Below are 10,058 nucleotides of genomic sequence, written 5' to 3'. Positions count from 1 at the left end.
TTGAGGCAAACGTTGGCGCAAGCTTTTGTCCTCCAGGGTATTGATTTGTGATGCCAACGTTTGCCAAAAATGTTTGAGGCAAACGTTGGCGCAAGCTTTTTTCCCAAAAGTTTGAGCTAAAGTTTGAGGCAAACTTTTGCTCAAGCTTTTTGTTCCCTGGGGTGTTTTCACTTATTCCGAAAGTTTGAGCTAAAGTTTGAGGCAAACTTTTGCTCAAACTTTTTGTTCTCTCTTGCTCCTAGCCATTCCTTCTTGCTTCAACCTTTCTCCAAGCTTTCTTCACCTATCATTAATCAACCAAACACATCAAAGCTATGCTCAAAATCATGAGATTGTCATTCTTTCATAATATGTGGCAATTATAGCATAAATCCTCATGAAATTGCATTAATTTATCTATGGTTGATTAAATCAAAGGAAACATGAAAATCTACCCAATTGGCATGCTTGTGGCTCAAGAAAGTGCATAATTCAATTGAAAACAAAAGAAAAAGTCTAGTAAAACTAGGCTAAGATGACTTGTCATCACAACACCAAACTTAAAGCTTGCTTGTCCCCAAGCAAGAAATGAATTATTGAGAAGAAAGAATGAAATGGAAGATGATGTTCATGCTAGCAGAGTATTATTGGTAGTTCATGGGGTTTTATGTGGATATGTAAACACTCACTTCTTATTGACTCTTAGGCCTAGAAAGTCTTCTTCAAGCATCAAGCAACACACTCCTATAACCTCTCATTATTCCTTTATCCTTGGCTATTATTTTGTTCATAAGCTTTATTTGAGTGTCATGTGTAACAAGTTCATTGATTTCTTTATACTTGACACATTATTCACTATAGACACTTGGCTCACATTCCTTCTTAAAACATTGATGCCCAGCACCTCTTTGGGCTACTAAATGGCTTGTAGTTAGGTTGCTCTTGATAGTGGACTTTCAGCTGATGATCCCAGGTTAGTTAACCCAAGTCACCGAGTGTTGATGCACTCCAAAGAGCTTAATAGTCCAAGCAGATCCTAGTACAAAGACACCACAGACATATATTCTAAGGTTCAAGCTATTGGTGTCTAGCTTTGTTTCTTTTTGTTTTTCTTTTGTTCTGTTGCCATTTTTGGCTTTTTCTTTTCTCTTTTTTTTTTGTTTTTCTTTTTAACCAAGGATTTTTATTTGATTGAGATTCATAGACAGTAGGCCACTTTCTACTTAAGAGGAGACATCCTAGTTCTCTTATTCATTAAAAGTGAGCTATTATGCAATCACACATTCATACCACCACTTACTTTTATTGTACTTCTATCTAACAGAGAACTATCTCACTTCACATTCAAACCTTTCTTTTATTGAATTAAAGATGCAGGGAACAAAGCATGCTTTTTGTTCAGTGAAAGTCAACACACAAGCACACACATAGGCTAGCTTACTTATTTTAAGAGAAACAAACATAATGCAAAGACTACTAAACTAACAGTCACTGTTAAGATGGGCATATTCACACTTCCAATTTAAAGCAATTCAATGCTGATGGAGTTAAGTGGCAATACAACCTCTTGGTGGCTTCTTCTTCTTTTCTCTTAGCTAATGGTGTGTAGTCCTCCCAAGAGAGTAATTGAATTCCTGCAGTGTTAATGGAAGTTGCTTGTTTCTCAAGCCCTTAGGTGACTGATTAGTGTGTAAGACTTTCTTGTAGGCGTTTGAACTTACATTGGTGTGTAAACAACAAACTTAATCCCTTGTCATGTTTCTTATGCATTAAAATATCCATATGTGAAAGCCTAAGTCTTTGCTAAAGGTAATAAAACTAAAAACTGGAAACAGACAATGATTAAATGATTTATCAGATTGCTTGGAGCTAGTAACCCTTTGTGTAGAAGGTGAGAATGTGCTTTGAAATGAGATTTTGGTGGAACACCAAACTTAGAATCCTTTATTCTCCCTGAAATTGTTTTGGTGTGAAACACCAAACTTAGCTCCTTGCAATACATACCAATCATTCAACCTTTTTATTGAAATAGCTATAAAACGAAAATTACCTCAGGTTGGGTTGCCTCGCAACAAGCGCTTCTTTATTGTCATTAGCTTGACATTTTTCAATTCTTTTCAAGAAGGTTGTAGGTTCTGAACCTCTTTTTCCTTATCCCATTGTCCTCCCAAGTACATCTTTGCTCTGTGACCATTTGCTGTAAATTGACTCTTTGTTGCTTCATCTAGCAATTCAATACTCCCATAAGGAAAAACCTTTGTCACCAAGTACGGGCCAGTCCACTTAGACTTAAGTTTGCCAGGGAAGATCTTAAGCCTTGAGTTATACAGGAGCACTTGTTGTCCTGGCTTGAACTCCTTCTTTGTGATCTTCTTATCATGCCACCTCTTAGCTCTTTCCTTGTATATCTTAGCACTTTCATAGGCTTCTAGCCTGAATTCATCTAACTCATTTAGTTGTAACAAACTTTTCTCTCCTACAGCTTGGGAATCAAGGTTGAGGAGTTTAGTGGCCCAAAAAGCTCTGTGTTCCATTTCTACAGGGAGGTGACAGGATTTGCCATATAATAACTGAAAGGGTGACTTGCCAATAGGGGTTTTGTAAGCTGTCCTATATGCCCATAAGGCATCTTCTAACTTTCTAGCCCAATCCTTTCTCGTGCTTCCCACTGTTTTCTCTAGGATCTTCTTCAGTTCCCTATTTGCGAGTTTAGCCTGGCCATTAGTCTGAGGGTGGTAAGGTGTGACTACTTTATGGATTACTCCATATTTTTGGAGGAGTTTCTCCATCTGTTTGTTGCAAAAGTGACCACCACCATCACTAACCAGCCCCTTGGGCACTCCATATCTTGTGAAAATGTGCTTTTTAAGGAATTGGAGGACAATCTGTGCATCACAGGTGGTTGTGGCTATGGCTTCCACCCACTTTGATACATACTCTACTGCCACCAGGATATATCTGAAAGAGTAGGAAGGAGGAAAAGGTCCCATGAAATAAATGCCCCATAAGTCAAACACCTCCACTTCCAGGATGAAGTTTTGAGGCATCTCATTTCTCTTTGTCAATCCTCCAGTTCTTTGACATTCATTTCATTGGTGAACAAACTCTCTGGCATCCTTGAAGATGGTTGGCCAATAAAACCCACTCTGTAATACCTTTGCAGCTGTTCTCTCTAGTCCAAAGTGTCCACCATATGCTGAGCCATGGCAATGCCATAGTATGTCCTTCATTTCACTTTCAGGGATACACCTCCTAATCATTCCATCAGCGCATCTCTTGAATAGAAAAGGTTCATCCCACAAGAACTTCCTTGCTTCATTGAGTAATTTCTTCATTTGTTGCTTGGAAAATTCTTGAGGTATCTTCCTTCCTACCTTGTAGTTTGCTATGTCAGCAAACCAAGGTGTTTGTTGAATTTGGAAAAGATATTCATCAGGGAAGTTCTCATTTACTTGATGTGGTTTATCTTGCTTAGCTTCTTGTGGCACTCTTGATAGATGATCTGCTACTTGATTCTCACTTCCCTTCCTATCCCTCACTTCAATATCAAATTCTTGTAGCAGCAACACCCACCTAATAAGCCTTGGCTTTGAATCCTGTTTAGACATTAAATACTTGAGAGCAGAATGGTCAGTGTATACTATAACTTTTGAACCGATCAAGTATTGTCTAAACTTATCAAATGCATATACAATTGCTAAAAGTTCTTTTTCAGTGGTGGTATAATTTTTCTGTGTTTCATTCAACACTTTGCTAGCATAATATATGACATGATGTAATTTGTCCTTCTTTTGCCCCAGTACAGCACCGATAGAAAGGTTACTTGCATCACACATAAGTTCAAAAGGTAAATTCCAATCAGGGGGTGTGATGATTGGTGCTGTAATGAGCTTTCTCTTGAGAGTTTCAAAGGCATGTCTACAGTTATCATCAAAAATGAAGGAAACATCATTCATTAGTAAATTGCTCAATGGTTTTGCTATTTTTGAAAAGTCCTTGATGAACCTTCTGTAGAAGCCAGCATGCCCAAGAAAACTTCTTACTGCTTTCACATTAACAGGTATAGGGAGTTTTTTAATAACTTCTATTTTAGCTTTATCAACTTCTATACCTCTACATGACACTTTATGCCCAAGAACTATTCCTTCCAGAACCATGAAATGGCATTTTTCCCAATTCAACACCAAATTAGTTTCTTGGCATCTTTTCAAAACAAGAGTTAAGTTATGCAAGCAAGTGTTAAATGAATTGCCAAAAACAGAAAAATCATCCATGAAGGCTTCTAAAAATTTTTCCACCATATCAGAAAAAATAGAAAGCATACACCTTTGAAAAGTGGCTGGGGCGTTGCACAGCCCAAAGGGCATCCTTCTATAGGCAAAAACTCCAAATGGGCATGTGAAGGAGGTCTTCTCTTGATCTTTGGGGTCCACCACTATTTGATTGTAACCAGAATACCCATCCAGGAAGCAATAATAAGCATGGCCTGCTAGTCTTTCCAACATTTGATCGATGAATGGCAAAGGAAAATGATCTTTTCTTGTTGCATCATTCAATCTCCTATAGTCTATGAACATTCTCCACCCAGTCACTGTCCTAGTGGGGATCAACTCATTCTTTTCATTGGTGATGACTGTCATTCCTCCCTTTTTTGGCACAACTTGAACCGGACTCACCCAAGAGCTGTCTGAGATTGGGAAAATTATCCCTGCATTCCATAGCTTCATCACTTCTTTTTGAATCACCTCTTTCATGGTTGGGTTGAGTCTTCTTTGAGGTTGAACCACATGTTTTGATTCTTCCTCCAATAAAATTTTATGCATGCAAATAGCAGGGCTGATGCCTTTGATGTCCTCAATTGTCCACCCAAGGATGTTTTGTGAGTTTTTAATACTTCAATCAACCTTGCTTCCTCATCCATGTTCAAAGAGGAATTTATAATCACTGGTAATGCCTCTGCTTCCCCAAGAAACACGTATTTGAGGTGAGGAGGGAGAGGTTTCAACTCCTGTTTTGGTTTATCCTCTTTCTTGTCTTTAATGAGTATTTCTATCACTTCCTCTCTTTGTTCTTTCTGATGCTCCAAATAGTCGTCTTCAAACATTTTTTCTACCAGCCCTTCTATCATATCCACATTCATGTAGTTTTCTTGCTCTGAGGGGTGTTGCATTGATTTGAAGACATTGATTACCATTTGTTCATTATGCACCCTGAAGGTCATTTCTCCCTTCTCCACATCAATAGTGGTTCTTGCTGTGGCTAGAAATGGTCTCCCCAAAATGATTGAGCTGCTTCCTTCCCCTTCTGTGTCTAAGATTACGAAGTCTGCGGGGAAGATAAACTTTCCAACCTTCACTAGTAAATTCTCCACAATACCATTGGGTGTCTTGATTGATCTATCAGCCATGACTAGTGACATCCTGGTGGGTTTAATTTCTTCTATGGCAAGCTTTCTCATCAATGATAGAGGCATCAAGTTGATGCTGGCACCTAGATCACACAGGGCGTTTTCCAATGTTATCTTGCCTATGGTGCATGAGACTACAAAACTCCCTAGATCTTTGAGCTTTGGTGGGATACCCATCTGGATCACAGCGCTACATTCTTCAGTGAGCATGATAGTTTCCTTTTCTTGCCAACTTCTCTTCTTGTTGATTAGCTCCTTCATGAACTTGGCATATAGGGGCATCTGCTCCAGTGCCTCAGCCAAGGGGATATTTATCTCCAACTTCTTGAAAGTCTCAAGGAACTTGTGAAATTGTTGGTCCTTTGCCTCCTTGTTGAATCTCTGGGGATATGGCAGTGGAGGTACAAAGGTCTTCTCTGCTTGTTGCTTTTGATTCTTTGTTGGCTCTTCAATTGCTTCATTCCCCTTTTTTGGAATTTTTGATTGTTCCTCCTTTTCTTGAGTTTGCTTTGAAGCTTGCTTGCTTGCCATTACATCATCATCATTGGCTTCCTCTGTGTGTGTTGGCTGTTCCTCTTCTAGTGGTCTTTTGCTGCTCTTCAATGTTCTCCCACTCCTTAATTGTATTGCCTTGCATTCTTCCTTAGGATTTGGGATTGTGTCACTCGGCAGTGAGCTTGAAGGTCTCTCAACAGAAATCTGTTTGGAGATTTGCCCAATTTGCCTCTCTAGACTCTTCATGGAGGCTTCATGGTTCTTGGTTGTCATTTCCTGGTGTTTCAACATTTTGTCTATCAAGGTCTCCAAGTTAGTGAGTCTTTGAGATTCAGGTGATGCTTGTGGTGGGTTGTGAGATGTGGATGGTGGATGGTAGGCATTTTGGTTGGTGGGTTGGTTATTAGATTGGTACTGGATGGGGTTGGGGTAGTTGTTTTGAGGTTTTTTGTAGGGGTTCTGGTTAGTTTGCTGCTGGTTGTGGTTTTGGTTGTTTCTTGAAGTGTTTTGGTTTGAGTTCCTCTGCCATGGTTGTTGGTTTTGGGTGTGATTATCTCCCTATCTGAGGTTTGGGTGATTCTTTCAGGATGGATTGTATGTATCATCATACACTTCATTTGGTCCTTGGTTGTGCATATACTGTACTTGTTCTTGTTGTTGTTCTTCTTGAGTTTCTTCATTTTGCCCCCATGTGGATGATGGTTGGCTTGTGTTAACTGCTGCAACTTGGAGGCTATCAATCCTCTTGGCCATTTGCTCAAATTATTGTTGAATTTGCTGCTGCATCATCTTGTTTTGAGCCAAGATTGAGTCCACTCCTTCTAGCTCCATTACTCCTCTCCTTTGTGATGGTTGGCGATTTCTTTGATGAGCAAAGAAATATTGATTGTTGGCCACCATGTCAATAAGATTTTGAGCTTCTTCTGCTGTTTTCATCAGTTACAATGATCCTCCAGCTGAGTGGTCAAGTGATTCTTGAGCCTTTAGAGTGAGTCCTTCATAGAAGTTCTGTAGCTTGTCCCACTCAGTGAAAATTTCTGGTGGACATTTCCTCAGCAGAGCCTTGTATCTCTCCCATGCTTCATACAGATTTTCAGCATCCAATTGTGTGAATGTTTGCACCTCGGTCTTCAGCCTGATGACTTTTTGAGGTGGATAAAATTTGGCTAGAAATTTAGTCACCAAGTCATCCCAGCTAGTGATGCTTCCTTGAGGAAAAGTTTCAAGCCATTGTGCGGCCTTGTCCCTTAATGAGAACGGGAATAGCAGAAGCTTGTAAGTTTCAGGATTCATGCCATTGGACTTGACAGTGTCACAAATCCTTAAGAAGGTAGATAGATGTTGATTTGGATCCTCCAATGGTCCTCCCCCAAACGAGCAGTTGTTTTGGACCAATGTAATGAGTTGTGGCTTCAATTCAAAGTTATTTGCATTGACATTAGGGGTGAGAATGCTGCTTCCACAATGTCTAGCATTTGCAAAGGTATAGGAGGCCAATACTCTCCTCTGCTGTGGGTTATTGTTAACCCCTCCTCCTGGATTAGATGGATCTCCTTCCATCTCGTGATATTCTTCCTCAGAATCTTCCTCTCCAACAATATTTTTCCTCTTTCAGCTCTTCTCAACCTTCTAAGAGTTCTCTGGTCAGTTTCAGATAAAACAGGAATGGATCTCCCTATACCTGACATACAAACAAAACAAAAGAAACACCACCAGTAACTCTTCAGTCTATTGCTAGAACGAAGTTTAGTTTAAGCAAAATTTCAAACAGTTAGCGTGTTAATCAAAGATTAGAGAAATAGAAAATAAAAATGCTAGATCTAGATCACCACCTCACTTAATCATTGTCAATCTAATCAATCCCCGGCAACGGCGCCAAAAACTTGATGTGCGGAAAACGATCCGACACAAAACTCACCGGCAAGTGCACCGGGTCGCATCAAGTAATAATAACTCACGGGAGTGAGGTCGATCCCACAGGGATTGAAGGATTGAGCAATTTTAGTTTAGTGGTTGATTTAGTCAAGCGAATCAAGACTTGGTTGAGAGATTTGTGATTTGCAGAATTTAAATTGCATGGAAAATAAAGGGAATGGGTAGTTTGCATGAAATTAAAGAGAACTGAAATTTAAAGTGCTAAATCTTAAAGGGCAAGAAATTAAATGACAGAAACTTAGAACGCAAGAAATGTAAATTGCAGAATCTTAAAGTGCAAGAAATGTAAATGGCTTGAATTGTAAAGGGAATTGGGAATTGGATTTGCAGAAATTAAACAAGGAAGAGTAAAATTCAACACACAGAAGAGTAGAAGATGCCTTGGGTTGAATCGGATCTAAAACAGAAATATAAAAGAGCTTGAAAAGCAGTAAACAGAGAAATTGAGAATGGGAATCCAGATCTCAGGACTCAAGAGACTAGATAACCAAGTCTAGATCTCAATGCCTTCCTAGATCCAACAAGAGCAATTGCAAAGGAAATGTAAATTGCAGAGAAAGTAGAAGAAGAAGCAATTAACAGAAACTGAAATTCAATTGTGCAGTAAGTAAACAGAGAGATCTCAGGATGAGATTGAAACAGAATTCCTTCAATTCTCCAACCCAAGATCAAAGCAAATGTAATTGAAATTGAAAGCAAGAAAACTAAGAGGAAGGGAATTCAATTCTCCTTCCCTGAGACTTAGAAACTCAAAATCACTCAACACCCAAAATCTCTCCGAAAACTCCCTACGAAAACTAAAGGAAAGCTCTCTCAAAAACTTAAATCCTAAGCTATTTATACACTTTCTTCAAATGGTCTTCAAGCTTTGAATTGGGCCTTTGCTCTTGATGGAATTGGGTTGATAGAGGCCTTGGTTGATTGCTCTTGGAGTTGGAGAGAGAACCGAAGTGAACCGGGTTGGGAATTATAAAAGCTTGAGTAAAAGTTTGAGTAAAAGTTTGAGGCAAACTTTTACTCAAACTTTTTACACCAGTTGCCCCATTCTTGCTGCTACCAACGTTTGAGCTAAAGTTTGGGGTCAAACTTTTGCTCAAACGTTGGCCCCCTTATGCACACTCATGGCGCCAACATTTGCCAAAAAGTTTGAGGCAAACGTTGGCGCAAACTTTTTGTCTCCAAGGTGTGTTGCTGATGGCGCCAACGTTTGCCAAAAAGTTTGAGGCAAACGTTGGCGCAAGCTTTTTTCCCCAAAGTTTGAGCTAAAGTTTGAGGCAAACTTTTGCTCAAGCTTTTTGTTCCCTGGGGTGTTTTCACTTATTCCGAAAGTTTGAGCTAAAGTTTGAGGCAAACTTTTGCTCAAACTTTTTGTTCTCTCTTGCTCCTAGCCATTCCTTCTTGCTTCAACCTTTCTCCAAGCTTTCTTCACCTATCATTAATCAACCAAACACATCAAAGCTATGCTCAAAATCATGAGATTGTCATTCTTTCATAATATGTGGCAATTATAGCATAAATCCTCATGAAATTGCATTAATTTATCTATGGTTGATTAAATCAAAGGAAACATGAAAATCTACCCAATTGGCTTGCTTGTGGCTCAAGAAAGTGCATAATTCAATTGAAAACAAAAGAAAAAGGCTAGTGAAACTAGGCTAAGATGACTTGTCATCACCAACCTCCCGTTGAGTTGTTGTACTTATTTTACGCAGGTTGGGCTTTTCATATTGAGTATGGCCTGGCATTTATCTGGATTTGCTTCAATTCCTCTCTGTGTGAGCATGAAGCCTAAGAATTTTCCCGCTTCTACCGCAAAGGTGCATTTTGCTGGATTGAGTTGCATATTATGCTTCCTGATGGTGTTGAACACCTGGGCTAGGTCGGTCAATAGTGTCTGTTCACTTTTTGTTTTAATTAGCATGTCGTCCACATAAACTTCCATGATTTTCCCGATGTGATCCGAGAAGACTTTATTCATCAATCTTTGATAAGTGGCTCCTGCGTTCTTAAGGCCGAAAGGCATTACGATGTAGCAGTAGTTCGCCTTTGGCGTTAAAAACGAGGTCTTTTCCTGGTCCGGTAGGTACATGGGGATTTGGTTGTATCCTGAATACGCATCCATAAACGAGAGATATTTATATCCAGAGGAAGCATCTACCAGGGCGTCAATACTCGGGAGTGGGTATGGGTCTTTTGAGCAAGCTTTGTTAAGATTTGTGTAATCGGTGCACATTCGCCACTT

Source organism: Arachis ipaensis, chromosome B7, assembly GCF_059453495.1.
Source record: "Arachis ipaensis isolate K30076 ecotype BB chromosome B7, ASM5945349v1, whole genome shotgun sequence".
Taxonomy (NCBI): domain Eukaryota; kingdom Viridiplantae; phylum Streptophyta; class Magnoliopsida; order Fabales; family Fabaceae; genus Arachis; species Arachis ipaensis.
This window is presented reverse-complemented; position numbering follows the sequence as displayed.